The sequence below is a fragment of the Takifugu rubripes genome, chromosome 8, assembly GCF_901000725.2.
Source record: "Takifugu rubripes chromosome 8, fTakRub1.2, whole genome shotgun sequence".
Taxonomy (NCBI): domain Eukaryota; kingdom Metazoa; phylum Chordata; class Actinopteri; order Tetraodontiformes; family Tetraodontidae; genus Takifugu; species Takifugu rubripes.
Window position 1 is genome coordinate 11,787,153 of NC_042292.1, and position 18,483 is coordinate 11,805,635.

At 41.1% G+C, this 18,483-nt stretch overlaps 1 long non-coding RNA gene across 1 annotated transcript; it reads left to right on the forward strand.

The window, feature by feature from the left end:
* Positions 1–1,666: 1,666 nt before the first annotated feature.
* LOC115250707 (uncharacterized) lies at positions 1,667–12,825 on the forward strand. The gene is made up of 3 exons (XR_003889277.1): positions 1,667–1,759; positions 12,338–12,443; positions 12,569–12,825. It is a non-coding gene; the product is annotated as an uncharacterized lncRNA (long non-coding RNA).
* Positions 12,826–18,483: the final 5,658 nt, after the last annotated feature.

Below are 18,483 nucleotides of genomic sequence, written 5' to 3' on the forward strand. Positions count from 1 at the left end.
TCTGTCCCTGATCTGAAAGTCTTAAGTTTGGATTTGCCCTGCGTGAACTACTCAGAAGATTTATGGGAGTGTGACTCTGGCATTGAGAGCGTGCATGTGCATGTGGGACGCTGTTGTGTGACCTTGCTTCGTGAGTGCACAGCCAAGCACCACCACGAATTAGCGCGCGAATCCCTTTAGGATCAGCTGCATGTGTTGTGTAAGAAAAAAAATAAATTTAAATTCTCTGTCTAACCATCAAAATGAAGGACAGTTGGTGGAAGACTTGCTAATACTCTGTTAGCTACACTGTGTAACATGCCTTTAATTAAACATGTTGGATATTATACAAATTTGACTTTACTAAAAAACACACATATACCAGGTATATATATATATATATACAGGTGCATGTATATATACATCATGTGCATAATGCACAAGAAATAGGAATATAAAAGAAATTATATTGATGTAGGTGGAGGTAGCTCAGTCTGTATGGGACTGGGTTGAGGAGTGGAGGATTTGTGGTTCAATCCCCTGTGCGAACCATCCATTGTTCTGGTCGTAGAGGAAGGTGCCTGACACCATCAGAGCACTGTTGATGTACCATTGAGCAAGGTACCGAATCCCAAAATGGTCACGCAGGTCACATACCAAATCCCAAAATGGTCACGCAGGGCCCTGCACTCCAGGTACCCTACCATTGCCCATATTTAGCTTGGTTAGGCTCTAGCACCCTCTCCGTGACCCTGAAAGGGATACATCAGTCAAGAACAAGAAGATGAAACAAGATTATTCATTTAGAAAATATTGATCGCACTGATATTTTGACATCACTGGCAATGTGGTCGCAGTCTTCCCTGGAGGCGAAAGTTTGAATCCCACTTCTTCTATTTAATTGGAAAGGAGAGATACTGGTAGGAGAGATATCCAGAGCACATGCCAAGGTGCCTTTGTGCAAGGTAGCCAATCCCCAAATGCTTGGACAAGCTGCCCAGGGAAGCTTGTTCACACTGACATCCTTATGTATGTCCATGTATAATAGACACAATTTCTCAATTTGGGATACACAGACACGGTCTTGTGAACTGTTGGAGTACACATTTGGATGTCTATACTTTAAAATGCACACAGCTGCTGCAGGCCAAGGTGAAATGCATTGTGGGATATCTAGCTGTCCCAAGCCCCCAAGTCACGTGTTAAAATGTGCAAGTTCACTTCCGGAAACCACGGAGCAATGGATCACTGTTCTTAATTTTAATTTTTTTAAAAACAAAACACATGGCTACTCATCTCCATTCATCAATTTACGAATGTAAATACCTAAATAAAAAAAGGAGAAAGCGAAGAAGCAGTAATGTTTGAGAGGCAGTAAACTGGAGGAAACAGTCATGAAAGTTGTCATAGTTTAACAAAACATGAGTTTGAAAACCAGAGGATCCAAATGCTCTCTCTCGATTTTCTTCATATATTTTTTTCCTGTCCTGTTGTCATCTGACAGCAGTAACAACAGAAGCAGTGGTGGCGGTCGTGACAGAGCCAGAGGCCACGCTGCCTTTCCAGACAACAATATGGCAGTCTGCTGCCTCCTTCCTCTCCCCCTTCTCCTCCTCTTAGGCACCCCCTTCCACTCTCCTCACCTCCCTACCCTTTCTCTATCTCTCTGTCTTATCTGATGGACACCAGAGCAACACCAGAGGTCAGCCTTGCCACCATGCATATCTAACCATCTCTGCCATGAGGAATTGTTTATGTCTGTGTGCGGTTTGTGCCGTAGGTGAGTAATTTAATGCTCCACTTTTATTAGAGATATCTACTTCTAATTCTCCTAATAAGGTGGTGCAGCTTTATATCACTTGTTCTAGGGCAAGAGCTACGACATGGGTACCGAGTCGTGTGAAGGGCTACCGCTTGACACACTCCTCTAAAATAACAAATTTTGTGTGTGTGTGTGTGTGTGTATCAATAACTTAGAGTAGGTAACAGAAAAGATCAATATTCAACATTTTATTATTATTAATCTCAGCAATTGTTCAGATGATCACTTCTACATTTGATCAGAAAAAAATGTTGAGTTTTCACCAGACCCTTTCAACCATAAGAAACTAAACCATTTTAACAATTCATAAACTATTTTGAACAATGTTTTAAAAAGTTATGCAACATTTTTAAAAAAAATTACTTTCATATTGAATAAATCTTAACTGAACAAATCTACTGCAATTCTGCTCAAAATCTGTTACATTTTATAAACACACTCTTTAGCTCATGGGCCTTCTTTGACTGTAGAATGCTTCCCGGTGGGTAGTTAGCATTAGCATTGTAGCTTTCATGACGCGTAGTGAAGCGTCGCTCCACATTGTGCTGCTTCGCTGTCATCACAGTCGCCCCACAAATGCAACATACACTCCTTCCTCTCACAGTAGTAAAAAATTACTCTTCCTCCCATTCACTTTGAAAATGATACATTTTTGCCATGTTTTTGGGGTAGAAAATTGCCCTCCACTCACCATCTTCACTGCCCGCTAGTTTATTCTCCACAAGCGCAAAGGTTCTTTCATGTGCACAATACTGACCTTTGAACTAGGTCAGAGTTCACATTCACTTTATTTATATTTTTATGACATTGTGATTTTAAAATCTATGTAAATGCAGGTGTGATTTAAAAAAAATAGCGGTAGAAAAAATTTTCTTAGTGGCACCTCACTTGCGAGTTTTGCTATTTTTAGAACAGGCTTGCGGGCGACTCATGTGGTCATTGCGGGCGACTTGGTGCCCACGGGCACTCTGTTGGTGACCCCTGTTCTAGGGTATGTATTTCAAAAAAGGTGTCACAGCTGGGGGCAATCATGCCCGTGAGTCGCTTCGCCCTGCACACCTGTTGTGTATCTGGACACTAATGAGCCCCTTTCTTAATCCCCGGAAGCACACCTGCTCTCTGCCAGATCGTTATTTGTGTTCCGATCACTTTCCAGCGTATTCCTGTTTGAAACTGAAGTAAACCCATTGTCTCTCTTCTTCACCCCAGATGTCAAATAATGACACACCGGTCAAATCTAATCTCCGTATTGCTAAATTCCGCCCTCGAGTATCAGGGGTCAATCTCAGTCCTCGCAGTATCCCAATACACTTGGACATGTTCCTTTCTAGAAAAACATTGTAAGCTTCTGTTTCAGGGACATAAAGTTTGAAACAGTCAAAAGGCATGTGATAAGTGCAATACTGACACAAGTAGTAGCAAATAAATGCATGCCTGGTTCAGGAAGATGGAACACCAGGGGAGAATCCACGTGGACACGGGTAGAAAATCCTAAGGAAACACATATTTGTCAGTATTGACTGTACCATCACCAATTGACAACTTGGGGTGACAAGCAAAATCACAAAGTGTAAGGAAATAGGATTCAATAGGGTTGTCTTGCATATTGTATGTCTGAGCAATAAGTTGTTGACAACTTGTAGTACGAATGGGCCTGAAGTCACTATAAAACAGGAAGTCCATTTAGCATTAAACTGCAAAGGTAGCTAAGCCTGCAGTAAGGCTTTTACCTACTTACATTCATCCATCTTTAAATGGTTTGAGATTTATACTTGTGGGCCTCTATTTGTAATCTGCTCTTCTGCCAGTTCATCACGTTCCTTTCCCTATTCGGCACCACTACTATTTATTCTCCCACCTTAGGCCAGGCAGATAGGAGCATTCCAGAGTAAAAGAACTAGTATTTACCACATTATTTACTAGCAGAAGCCCCTTTAGCCACACTGACTAAAGAACAAGACATTTAATTTTCTTCCTCTTCAGATTCACGATTAATGTGGGACAACATATCCTGTTGGAACCATTTTGTATCTTGATCAAAGATGTGTCAGTGCCGCAATTCAATGCACTGACCTACAGGTTAAGAGTGTGTTTTGCACACATTGTAGCATATAGATCATACGGTGACAGACGAATGGCTTTGTATCTCCTCAGACAAGTCAAAACCAAATATGGACATTAATGGAGTTCTGCATTCTCACAAAGTCGGAACTAGTGAGAGGATGAAATCCTGTCAATCCTGTGAAAAATGGTGGGTGATGATAATGTGGAGTTTCATAGTAAATCATTTAAACTGGGGTAGACAAAGTGAAGAGAATGTGTTGTTACGTAAGATATATTTCTGATTCACACTCAGAATCACCTATCAAAGAGAGAATCTGTCACAATCTGATATAGTCCCACTGTGGGGGTGTACCCATGTGTTTGCTGCATTGGTTAGAAAAATACTCATTCTATGAGCAAAATGGGGCCATTTGGGTAGGGCCCATAACTTCAAAGCATCTTTTAAGGGTTACAATGTAGTTTTATGGGTTGAGGTTACAATAGCGTTCAGGTTAGGATTAGGGGGGTAGTTAGAATGGTGAGGATTAAGATAGGGGGCTGGGTAATATATTGTCTTTCGAAGATAGAAATACGAGGATGTGCGTGTATATTTGTGTAACCCTGTAATTGCTACATGTTAAATCAAAAGTGAGGACATTTTGAGAAGTGAGGACATTTTGGATGTTTTTTTAAGGGCCAAGACATGGTTCTAAGGTAGAGGTTTGGATTGGGTTCAGGTTGGAGTCAGGGTTAAGGCCTGGGAAATGCAATATGTCTATGAAAGTGCTTTCCAAGATTTTGTTTTTCTTCTGTAATTCCTTATTTTGTGTATGCATTCAATTGATTAAAGGTTAATCCACTTAATTTTGATTGAAGGTCTCAGGACACAGAATGTGGGTACATGCTTTTTAAAATTCGTAAATTTCATCAAGAACTCCAACCAGACTCGACCATGCATGTGCATATTTCAGATTCCCAATGAGGGCCCCTTAAGTGTCTGGAGTAGCAGACTTTCAAGATAGCAATACCTCTTGAGAATATTACTAGTATCCCAAATCAGTTATGCTGCCATGTCCATCCTAGTGTCCATGCCTCTGTCACTGCATTGTGAAAGCTGGAGTTGCTGGTCTACATGAGCAAATCCACTATACTTGGACAGTGATCCAAACCTCTCCACAAGTCAATAATGTCACTTTTATTTTCTTGGACTTTCCACCTTCCAGTAATAATGCAGTTGTGTGTAAATATTGTTCAACATTTTGATGCCTCGTCTAAACCGTCCTTAAAAACGTAAACTGCTCCAGCACCTTGTCCCTCACCTTTTACAGACGGGTAAAAGTGTGATCGGGTAATGTCTGATCACTTATCACAGCCTGCTTAATTGATTGTGCTGTTTTATCACTGCCAGTTGGGGAAAATAAGCTTTTCAAAGACAGTGAAATGATTGTGTGATTTCAGGGCAGCTGTTGAAGTGATGATGGCGCTCTTGCAGGTCAGTGACAAGCGGCTGCTGCCTGAGATGTGCGAGTGAACAGGTGTAGAACCGGTGGAGTTCCAGAAAATATAAATATATGGGTGCCACACAGTCCTGCCACTGCAGTTTAGCACAGTTCAGCAATTACAGGCCCAGAGTGACTGCATATATCATATTCAAAACTTCAAAACTCAAACATCTGACACAGGAAACTATTTAAATGGCAAAATTGAATAATCATTGTGAGAATTTGTTTCAGGCCAGTATGACCTCACCTCACCCTTCCCACATTTGAACAGTATTACTTTACAGCTCTACATTCATCTCATCAAGCAGTTGGAGGATCCCCCATATATTTCTAGTTACCATGGGGATAAAACATTGTCAATAACCTCAAAGTGAACTGTTTTTAAAGCTGAAGAATGGCAGCGTTTGTGTGCATTTTCATATGTGTACAAACAAGGCTTTTTAAAAAAGTGTGTGTTTGATGCTGGAAGTGTGTAATTATGGGCAGATTATGGGGGAAGCGGACGGCATAAGGAAGTCTTTGATGGGATTAAGCACTCAATTACCCAGCTAAATCCCCCTCACACTCCCCCAACTCTCAGGTTCAAACATTTCGCTCACATACGTGAACAAACACCTTTGTGTAGACAACAAACAGAAGTCTGTCAGTTCTGCTGCGGCGTCAAACTCCACGTGCACGCAACATCCCTTTATCTGAGTTTTAATTTATATGCTGGTCCATCTGAAACACAGTTAATCCACGTGATGGGTTTTTAAAGTGAGCACTTTGTTGTGTAAATGTGGAACAAAGTCTTTACACGTGGGAACATTACCAATGCATAATTACCAATGCTGTTTGGATGTCAACCTAGGACAGGATTGTATTTGTATTTTTCCTTCTGTGGGTAAAAAAAAAGTAAAAAGACATGAAATTTCAATGCAATGTTCTTCAACTGAGTAGACAAACCTGAAAACATCAGTTTTTGTTAATATTAAGACTTACAGAACTTATTCAAACATCCAGCAGTTGCAATATTAGCATGATTTCTCATATTTTCCTGCATTTTAAGCCCCTCCTTGTCCAACAAGAAGGAAGTGATGTTTTGGAGATGTATGGCAGATGAGGGGGTTTTTTTTGTGTTGTTTTTTGAAGGATGGACTGCAAGTGGTATAATCAAATGGTGCGAAATAAGTCATTAACCAACAAGCAACTGGAGAGAGAGTGGACTCGGCCATGAATTGTTTTGAAACCAAAAAGAGGGTTGGAGTGTCAAGCTGAAGGTATCATGAAGGTATCATGGAGTAATGGAAAACCAATGCAACCATACTGTGTAGAGCTGACACTGTGTACTGGAGAAGCACCTTTGGTGACTCTGATTAAACCTTCTATTTTTCTGTTGCTATATTGTCACTTTTCCTCGAGCACCCTCCTTTGGTTTAGCTCGGTGAGGTACAGCCCAGCGCAGTGAAGGGAAATACTTCTCCATCACAACTAGAGCGGCTGTTTGTTGGTGTGTCCTAAATCCAGACACAGCTTCTGGCCGCGGTTACTGCTTCTGTGGTGTTACATTTAGGTGAAAGGTCACACGGGCAAATGTGACTGCCCCACGTGTTTTAGTATTATAATCGCAAAAGTTGATACGTACTTTTTCTCTTAACAAAACAGTAAACGCGTCTTGTAAAAGGCAACGCTATGTTTGTTTGTTTTTGCCACTTTTGGTTTCTCCAAAAAGTGCCACGCCTGTCCTTCCAGCAAGATACTGAATCCCTGTGGGCAGCACACCTGTGATGTAAAGTCCGTGTGGTCAAAACTGAATAGAACAAAGTACTATAAATAAATCCAGTTCATTTACTGATTGAGCTTGGCATCAGTAGGATATGTCTTCCCTATTAGCTGAAATGAAAAGTCACTAAGTTCTTTTTAGTCTGCGACATCACATTCTGAAATAGGCACCTGAATTGTCTCAGCAAGCAGTCTAGCGTCAGTTACAGAAGTGGATTCATAATGACACAGGAAGCGGTAAGGATATTGTTTAGCCTGTCGACGATCTGTGATGTTTCAGCATGAGGCATAATTGAGAGCACAGCATGGCACCAAAAAGAAAGTAGGACAGGGAGGCAAAACATGGTGGAATCATCAGCTCTCCTAGCTGCTAATAACAATAATGGCAGCAATATGATATCTGACCAAAATCAATGTTGGTGTGTTGGTTTCTCTCTTAGTTTTGTGGAGGTTTATTCCAAAACAGATTATTATTACTTCATTGTGTATCATACGTATGTCAATATAACATGTATGTCAACACAACGTAACTTTTATCAGGTATTAAACTCAGCTATATTTCCATTTGTATGTAAGGGCATTTTCACACCCGAGATATTTGGTCTGCTTTGAATAGACCAGTTTGTTTCCTCAGATAATCCAGGGTGAGCGATAATCCAAAATCTGGTGTGAATTTGCGGTCTCACTTGCAAGTAAACTCTGGTGTGGTTCTCTGACAGTGTGTGAATGCAAACGGACCACCAAGCAAAGCAATGGGTAGTCCAAAGCACACCACCAGCAGAAAATGACCCATAGAGAGGAAATTACCCCAAGAAAGAAGAATCAGAATCAGAATCAGAATCAGAAGAAGGTTTATTGCCATTGTACATGTAATACACAGTATTACACAAACTAGGAATTTGTCGTGGTGTGCCGCTGCGACATTCAACATAACATTAGACATCAACACCACACTAGAATAAGATAAATAAAATAAAATAAGACTTATATACAGTATTTACATAAATAGTGAGTGGTGAGAAATAGTGCAGGTCCATGAGGAGTAGTGTATTGTTTATGAGTCCGGCTGGCTGCTGTACATGGTGCTTAGTGATGAGTCACTTGGTGTTCAGCAGCCTGATGGCAGAGGGGAAGAAGCTGTTAGTGTAGCGGGAGGTTCTGGTCCGAATGGACCGTAGTCTCCTGCCTGAGGGGAGGGGGGAAAACAGTCCGTGACCAGGGTGGGAAGGGTCGGCCGTGATCCGACCTGCACGCCTCCGGGTCCTGGAGATATACAGGTCCTGGATGGATGGGAGCCTGCAGCCGATCACCTTCTCGGCCTCAGTCTGTCCCTGACGGTGGCACCAGCAAACCACACGGTGATGGAGGAGGTGAGGATGGACTCGATGATGGCCGTATAAAACTGCGCCAACATCCTGGGAGGCAGATTGAGCTTCCTCAGCTTCCGTAGGAAGAACATCCTTTGCTGGGCCTTCTTGATGAGGGAGCTGATGGTTGGCTCCCACTTAAGGTCCCGGGTGATGGTGGTGCCCAGGAAGCGGAAGGAGTCCGTGATGGTGACGGGGGAGTCCATAAGGGCAAGGGGGGGCAAAGGGGCTGTAACTTTCCTGAAGTCCACAATCATCTCCACTGTCTTCTGAGCGTTCAGCAATGAAGCAAACCAAACAGATGAGGTAACCCAAAGAGACAAACTGAATTGGAACAACAGCAAAACAAGTCTAAAATAGAAAAGCTGGAAAGGGTGGAAAATGTCTCGTACACAAACATAGTGAGGAGGCACTTTGTTGGTTTGTTGGTTTTTGTGTTAAAGAAGCTAGCTCCAGGGAAGGGATTTTCCATCCTAGCCAATCAAAACCTGGGTTTTCTCTTTTCTTGTGCTTTTTTCTTCCTGGTTAACACTCGTTTCCTGCAATATTGCCCCAAACAAATGTAGCAACTTGATACCTTGTCTTGGTCAAATAGAAACCCCGGCTAATCGTGGTGTGAAACTCTTCTCATTCCATTTAATGATGTAGGTTATTTTTTAAATAATCAGTATAGTGATGCACTACGCAGTAGGTCAGTGGCTTCTTGAGCCAATGCTCCCCCCGGCACCAGGCTCACCCCACCATGCAGAGACCAGCCCCTCAGCATGACACCAAAGTAAGAAGGATCCAACAAAGGATTCCTCCATGCAAAGCTGCTGGCCCAGACAACATTCCAGCATGTGCTGAGGGATTGTGCAGACCAACTCTCTGGGATATTGATGAACATCTTCAGCTCCTCCCTCATCCAGACAGCCATCTCCACCTCTCTAGGACTGCTATCATCCCGTTTCCAAAGAGCCCTACAGTGACAGGACCCAATGTCTATTAGCCGGTAGCCCTCAACCCCTGAAAGAATGGTAATGACTCCCAATAAAACCACCATTGATGTCACTTTGGACCCACACCAGTACACTTTCTGAAGTAACCGGTCCACAGAGAATGCCAGCTCCTATGTGGTTTATATTTCCCTCACTTATCTGAATAGTAAGGACTCACTCCTGTGTTCTGATTGCTGACCCAGCAATGGTCGGATGCATTAGTAACAGCGATGAGTCTGGCTACAGCAGGACCTGGAAGTTTGGTGCAGAGAGAACAAATGGTGCAAATTGTCTATAAAACTAAAGGTCAGGTACATCTTTTATAGCACTTGCTCACCACTGTGGAAAATAGAGGTGGACTGTGCGTAGCGTAGATTAAGTTCTGACTTTTGGATGGTGCTTACAAAGGATTTTTGGGGCTAAGACATGGTTTCAAGGTTGAGGTTAGACTTGGGTTTATGTTAGGGTTAGGGGGTAGTTTGAATGGTTAGGGTAGGGAGGTGGACAATGCAAATTCCATGGGTGCCATTACCAAAGTCAGATACTTTACAATGTTACCGTGTATTGTGTAATTGGATTTTTCTTGTTTAACTTTTCTGTTCCACTACTCGATGGCAACATCAAATTGTATGTACTGTATGATATTTTGTTTATAGAAATGTGTCAACTACAATTATTTTATTTGTACAGTAAGAGACTAGGTCTATAAAGAGATACACAATAAAGTAGTTTGTCCTCTGATGTTAAAACAAAAACCATACCAGTTTATTACTCATTTCTTTTTTATTTATTTAGTGAGTGTATTGTTGTGTGGGAGGAAAACCCGTTGGGTCAAGCCTTAGCAGAGCCCATAGATCAACTTTCTAGGGTCCAAAATCCCCCCTCCCCCAAAAAAATCTTAACCTGAGAAAGTGCCAGAAACCATCCCAAGGAGGCCTTGGGCCAGCAAGCTAAACATTTGTCTCTTATTCTCTTGCTAAAGGAGGACTTCACCATTTTCCACACTGTTTAGCCCATTTTACACTGGAGAAAAAAAGTCTAAACCCATCTGCTATTGGCATTTAAGGACAATGTGAACAGTAAAACAGCAGTACAGTATTTAGACCCTGGTTCATTACAGGGTCAAGCATCAGCATATGCATCACCTCGGATCTGGTTGACCCACCCGTATGCTCTTTGTAGACTTCACGCCAGCTTTGAACATAATCATAAAACAGACTGTGGTTTATAAACCTCACATATAGACATACATAATCATCACTCTGCAACTGGGTCATGGGTTTCCTGTCAAATAGGCTGAAGTCTATAAGGATCCATAACATTTCCTCCTCCTCCATCACCCTCGGCACTGACTTCCCCCAGGGCTGTGTGCTTAGCCCGTTTCTGTTCACCTTTCCCACATATGACTGCTCAGCAAAATACCCTGGCTGTCATACTGTGAAGTTTGCAGCTGACCCAGCAATGGTCGGATGCATCAGTAACAGCGATGAGTCTGGCTACAGCAGGACCTGGAAGTTTGGTGCAGAGAGAACAACCTCTGGTAGCTTTGTAGATTAGTCTTCACTTCATTTTACATATGTGTGGTGCAGAGTGTCTTGTTCTCTTGCATCACTGTGTGGCATGGGAGCTGCAACGGCTGCAGATACAAATGTTCTTTATAGGGTGATAAAGGCTGCATAAAGGACTTTTGGAGTCAGCAACTCTATGGCAACGGACATTTATGCCATTATACAGAGTTGTTGAAATCTAGACAAAGGTTGGGAGCGTTTTGGTACTTTCAGCACTTTTTCAGTACTTTCACGATAAGCTGACAATGAACAAACAAGTATATGTAGAAAATTCCATTGTTGTTTCCTGTATACAGACAATGAGTTGTCCAGTGAGCCACCAGTGGGAACTCCGTCCTCCGGTTGTATTTTGATTGCTTTGTTACTGAAACACGTAAATTCAGGTTACCAGCAACATTTGATGAACTAAAGGAATCCTAGTTTTGCTCAGAAAGTTGGTTTTGTGTGTTTCAGTTTTGTTCTGTGACTCATACTTAAGTTGTGAATGTATTTTCAGTGAAGTCTTGGTACAGTATGGATTCTGCACATTGTGATGTGTCTGGGTTTTGACTGAGTTTTTTTTTTTTTAAATGCCACAATTTCTATATTTTCTGCTAAGATGCTGGTAAAAAAAAGCCCATACAGCACAAATAAAAAGCATTTATCGAAGATGATCGAGTTGTTTACATGTTTGCAGTGATGGGAACCCTGCATTGGGGCAACTTAAAAGAGTGAGAGAGAGTGTACACCATGATAGTTTTGCAAGGGTTACTATTTTTGAAGAACACTCCCCAAAACCAGTACCGGCTCCTAGAAGTGAGTAGAATATAGTAGATTAGAATCAATACTTAGTGAAATTACACCTCCAAATGCAGAACGTGGGCAGCCTGCATCAGGAAGTACCCTGCCCTATGGTTGTTTCTTGCACAAACTTATGCTGCGATTTTACTTGAATTTATTTATTTTATCTCCTATTTATAGATAGCAGTTGCTTCTACGTTTAGAATTTAAATTTATTTAATTCTTGGTAAATGGGAAATAATCTGGGGCCTGACTGCTCATCTCTCAATCTCATGTGCTTGTATGATATGATGCTCTTTCAGCTGGAATTTATACCCTAAAAGTATAGTATATCACCCTGTTATTTTTATTGATCGTTAACCACAACAATGCAAGATGCGTTGCTGACTAAGATTTTTGAAAAAGATGATTTTCATAACATGTTTAAAATAAATTTGAGATGACCCATGTGCAGTAGACCTTAGAATACCACATCTAGACAATGTTTATCAATTGTTTATAACTCTTTTTAACGACTTTATGTATCCAATCACTACAGCACTTCCCTCAGCAGTGCTTTGCACATGTCAAGGAAGAGAGGAAAAAGATCGCCAAGTACGGGTCATTTGAGGGTGGCCAATCATCCAATTATCTGGATAAAACAGGTGGTGCCTCATTGGGAAAACTCATTAAAATGACATTCAGTGTTGGCTCTCTGCTGCCTCTGGAAATAAAGGCACATTTCCTCTTCAGCCTGTTTGATTTTTTCCCCCTTTTTTTTCAAATAAAGTCAGGCAGAGGAAGAAGAGAGACTTTCCGTAATGCTGAGTAATTGGATGTTTGGAGCCGAGCCAGTCGACACCTTACCGAATCCCGGCGAGAATGACTCTCGTGATATTCGGGTCTCAGCCCTTGGGCTTTATCAGCGGAGCAAAGCATCCCATCTGTTCTGGGTTGGTCCTTTTCAATGCAAAACCTCTCTTTTCCTCAGTGGCTACAATGCCTACTTGATGGCTATTTATGGTGCATGAAAGTTGAAATTGAAGTTATGGACTGAGTGTAGCATAGATTAAGTTCTGACTTTTGGATGGAGCTTACAAAGGACTTTTGGGGCTAAGACATGGTTTCAAGGTTGAGGTTAGACTTGGGTTTATGTTAGGGTTAGGGGGTAGTTTGAATGGTTAGGGTAGGGAGGTGGACAATGCAAATTCCATGGGTGCCATTACCAAAGTCAGATACTTTACAATGTTACTGTGTATTGTGTAATTGGATTTTTCCTGTTTAACTTTTCACTACTCGATGGCAACATCAAATGTTAATTGTATGTACTGTATGATATTTTGTAGCCTCATTAAGTTCATAGAAATATGTCAACTACAATTATTTTATTTGCACAGTGAGACACTAGGTCTATAAAGAGATACACAATATACTAGTTTGTCCTCTGATGTTAAAACAAAAACCATAACAGTTTATTACTCATTTCTTTTTTTATTTATTTAGTGACTGTATTATCTGGTTGACCCACATGCTCTTGCTAATTTTGAAGTGAAAGACAGTATTAGCTTGCCGCCCCTGGATTTATGCCATACTGCTACCAGCATAGTGTACTTGCCTTGTACTTTCAGAAATAGAAATACACTGAAAAGTATTATTTGTATTATACTGTATTATTTATATGTGCTGTCAAGTATGACTTCTGTTTAAGTTGCCATGTATGCAGTTCAGCGGAACAGTCAGTGCACATTAAATAAATCATTGATTTAAATGTCACATATTTTAAAATAATAGTTTATAGGCATAAACCTTTGTTACATAGTCCATTACAGATCCAACCAGAGGCAGGTAAGGAAACCACAAGGCATCCCCAGTCATCCCAAAGAGAGAGAGTTAATGCTCCCCGACAGCAAGGAACGGCTGCTATCCCGGCTTGTCACAACCACTCGGAGCCCACACAGCTGAGGCCGTCACATTGAAAAGCAGTGCTCTTCAGAGAACACCGAGGAAACTGGGGGGCGGGAGCCAAGGGGACGAGGGGTAGGGTTTACATGCACGGCCCCGCTTTTAATGCCACCCAGAGGTCTCAGGTGGAGTAGATATTATTCATGATACCAACTGACAGAAAATAATGCTGCACTTACTCTGCATTCACTAAAAACCCAGAGCAGAAAAATTAACATTTCAAAGTGTTCAAAACAATACTTAAAGAGTGAGAAAAGTCATTGAGTTTATCCATTTACTAATTAACAGATTTAGACCTCTAAACCTAAATTTTAAGAACCCTTAATCGTGATTTTAGAACTGCCACAACACTGAAAGCGTCCTTTTAAAAGGTTTTTTTGATTTTCTGAGATTCCTCTTATAGAACTTTGATACTAGACTATTTTTTTATTATCCAGACCTGACTGAGTGCTGGTATTAAGAGCACAGCCCTCAAAAGCTTCAAATTCTTTTACCCAGATGAGACCTTTTCAGTTGGCATTGGTGGCTTTTCCCTGTCTTTGACCCTTTCATGTAGGGGCCCTCCAGGCTCCATTTTAGGTCCCCTGTCCGTGCTGCTTTGGGTCTGTATTTCAGAAACGAAATGTCTCTCCATTGTTTTACCACCGTGCAAATCTATTTGCCTGCCAAAGACTCAGCGCACCAGACCTTAAAAACAAGTTTGTTTTTCTGTTGTGGACTGTTGAATTGTTTCATACTCAGATATTAGATAACTGTGCTGTTGTTTTGGGCTGGAAACCCCCTCGTTCATGAAGATTCAAGTATGGTTTTGGATTCATTTTTAATATTATTGCTGCTCTCAACACTTTAGATCCGCAACATGAACGACCATGGAGAAAAAGGTCACAACAAATGCTTTGTAATGAACAGAAATGCATCAATATGTTGTGAGTACACAGCTCATTCATGGTGTATATGTGTACTTTAATCTAAATCATATAATTATTAATGGACAACTTTATGTTATTTGCATAAGCAGTAATAAGGAAGTTATAGCTGGTGAACTTAGTTAATATGGTTATAAATGGAAGCGGTAATGCTGAATCAGATCACAACGTAACTTCTAAGGTATATACACATTTGCACTCCTTATTTGACCACCAAGCATGGTCGGAAAAAATCAATCGTTCTGACTTTTATTAAGAATTAACAAGTACCTAACTACTAATCAGTAATTACATTGTGAACATTAAAGATACACAACAAGTTTCAATGTATGAAGTTACAATTTAGACAGATTGAAGGCTTCTTATCAGTAATGTTTCAAATTTACAATTAAAAGATGACGCGCAATAGGCTCAGTATATGACTGCAAATAAAATGTTTAGTTTTCTATCAACAACTTTGTACAGATATTTCATATGACTACACAACATCCATCTATCCATCAATCAACTACTGCTTTATCCCAACAGAGTTGCAGGGGGCTGGAGATATAAATCTAAAAATATCTAAATATAAAAGGCGCCAAGTCTAAATACTATGGCTAATGTTTGGCGTGAAACAACATGTTATAAAGGTTTGCAGTTTATTTAATAATTACATTTCTACACTATCTTAAAATAAAGGGAAATAAGTTGATAATGTTGACACCACTGAACAGATACTAAGCTTTTCACAGTAATTTACACCCTGCAGCTCATAACAAACAGGCTTTCACGCAGAATGAATACCATCATAAGATGATGCAAAAAAGCCACTGAGTTCCTTCATTTCAGGACACAGGAGGCAAGAGCTTATGTCATATGTGAAATCTCTCGAATGCAGCTTTGCCTTGACCAGTTGTATCTGAAATTATGTCAGAAGTGATCTTTCCATTATCTAAAAAAGCAGCAGAGTAAAGTGAAAAGAGGTGTGGGGGGTGAGGATTAGAATGAAGAGAGAGAAAGTAGATCAATTTTTCATTTCCACCCCAGGAAATATGTTCAGGCACTAATCAGCGGCAAGTGGAAAAGATGACACCTGGAATAGCAAGCAGCATGCCTGTCCTCGTCCCTATAAGGTCCACGGTGCTCACTTGTCATTCCCTCGTTAGCCAGCCATGCTGGCTCACCCAATGCCCCCACGGTGCACACCATTCCAACCAATCTGGCTTTCAATTTTTTTGTTCTTTAGCTACACGTCCAACGTGTCAGACCGGCAGAGATTGGCCTCACAGGAGACATCAGAGAGTCACTGAACCTCGTCGTATGCATAGTTTTATCTACAGTCGCCCTTCATCTTAAAGATCCTCTGCAACATAGCTCACTCCTTTGCTACAGACGTCATTTTGCGATTATCTTGTTTAAAAGCGTCTCATTTGGGATTTAACAAGATTGATTCGTGTCTCAGCGTTCAGCATATTCATACAAATTGGGTCTGCGCTTGGTGAAATCAGTGCCAAAAATGGCCTGATTATAATATTAGCATTTTAACTCCAATTGCTATCCCTGTAAAAGAGAAACTGCTAAATTGTGGCTGTGATTTAACAAATTGCATTACTAGGCCTTAAACAAAGGATAAAAATGTCGACAAAGCAGAAAAAAAAAACGCCTACCCGTGAAAATCTAAAAGACTGACTGCACTTTGGTTGACTTAACAGGGAGATATTCTGACCCGAAGGTAGACCCAGTAGGGAAGCCATTTTCAGGAACTGCCCACACTCCACCACTTGTAAGCAGATCGATCATGCTGTCAAATTTAACTCTTTTTTTTTTTTTCGTGCTGTTGCCGTGCAGGGCTGCCATTAGCCATTTCTGTACCTTATAACCGGGCCTTTACCAATACTCATAAATTCTCTAGATCGTAGTATAAACAGTCCTGAAGAGCCAGACACCTGTTCTCTGCATGCACTTGGACCATCTCTTTATGCAGCTTAAGATCAAATGTGATTAATGCAAAACTTTCAAAAATACTCACTGCATGTAGTCCACATAATCGCCCCTTCCTTTTTGATGCTGGTTGCTACTTCCCAGGAAACTTGAACTGAGCTGCAGCAGCTAATCTTGTGCTAGCCTGTGCTAAAGCTGTGGTAATATTTGCAAACAAAGAGGACCTCTTCAGGCCGGGGGCATCAAACCTAAGAGCCACGAGCTGGAACCGGCCCACCTGATGGTCCAATCTGGATGAATACCAAATATGAAAAGTTAACTGTTTTTTTTTTATATACACAATTAATAGTACTGGACAAAAATTGCTATAGAAATGGAATTGTGTAAATTATATACCTGTTATACACAAAATCTGTGCAATACATTTGTTGTCATTATTTATGGAATATTATGATTTTATTATTTTATGATATTATTTTAGAAGCCCAGCCCACTTGAGACCCAGTTGTGCTTTATGCTGTATGTGAGATGAGGTTAACACCCCTGGTTATAGCACAATATCACAACTTAACAACACAATAAGCATTGTGTAAGCATGTTTTGATCGAAGACAGAACGGCAATCCTGCGTAACGACTATTTTATTCTGCTTCTTTTGCAGGAAAATAGCAGCGCTGCTGAGTGGAACCGTTGTGCTGCTGGTGTGATGCGTTTTCACACAAGCAAGCAATTTTCCCATGACCAAGCTGATCAATCACCGTCGTTGCTGTTCTTCTCTCTACTCATTCTTAGTCACCCTAGACCTTAAGTGATGTAAAGCTTCGCTCTACGATAACTACATTTTTATTGATGAGTATATATTGGAAAGTTGCAATTGTGAAGTTATGAGGTGTTTTAAGATTATATTCTTCCATATAACAGTCATATGAATTAATGAAAATGTTCTCCTTTCTTTAGAGGAATATTCTTGCACTTGTAGATGTTTAAATATAGAATCTACTTATGACCAACATACAGATAAAAACATAACTTTAAAATCTGATTCTACAGCATCTCTGCTCTGTCTGCAATAAAAGAGTGAATGAGATAAGAGCTTTTGGAGTTAAGGAGATGGAAAGGTTGTTCAAGGTTGATCTGTTGTGGGGAAATTTCTGACATTGGACAGCCAGCTAATCAAGCTGTCTTCGCAGATATCCAGAAATCACACGGGTACAGACAGACACACAGATACACCGGGAGGAAGAGAGAGACTCAAGAAAAATTACCATACTAGACATCCCTTTCAATATTTCACTGCACAGCATACTTCTTCTGACACCCATAGAACCATCTGTGGCCTGGTGGTGGGCGTTTTCTGTTGCTCGTTGTAGCAGAAAGTCTATATGTGCAAGTGTGTACATGGGGATGTGGATGGTCTGTCTGCACAAGGCCTCCGGGGGATGAAAAGAGCAAGTGAAAGAGGAGAAAGGAGGCAGGAAACCTTGGCACCGATGGGAAGTCCCATCGCAACCGCTGCCTGCCTGCTTGACTCTTTCGCTGGCTCTCCGCACGCACGCTGTCAACCCCTGTGCACCCACGGATGCGCCTAACACAAATGCATTTACACCAGTTTCGTCTCAGAAATAGCCTGTTTCGTACTCAAACGCCGCTCGGCTCGTGAGATGGAAGGTGACACGTGCATGCAAAGCGTCACCCCTAGTGGCAGACTTTCTGTAATGACTGCTCACTCCTTGCTCACAGCAGAAACTATGCATGTGTGAGTGCTGGTGAGTCCAGAAGAAGCCACCACGTGGAGCAGGAGGGGCCATTAGATATTATCCATGAAGTGTGGCCAATCTTGTGCTCAATGTCACCTACAAAGTGCCGTAAGAAGCCCTCAATTAACTTATTAGAAA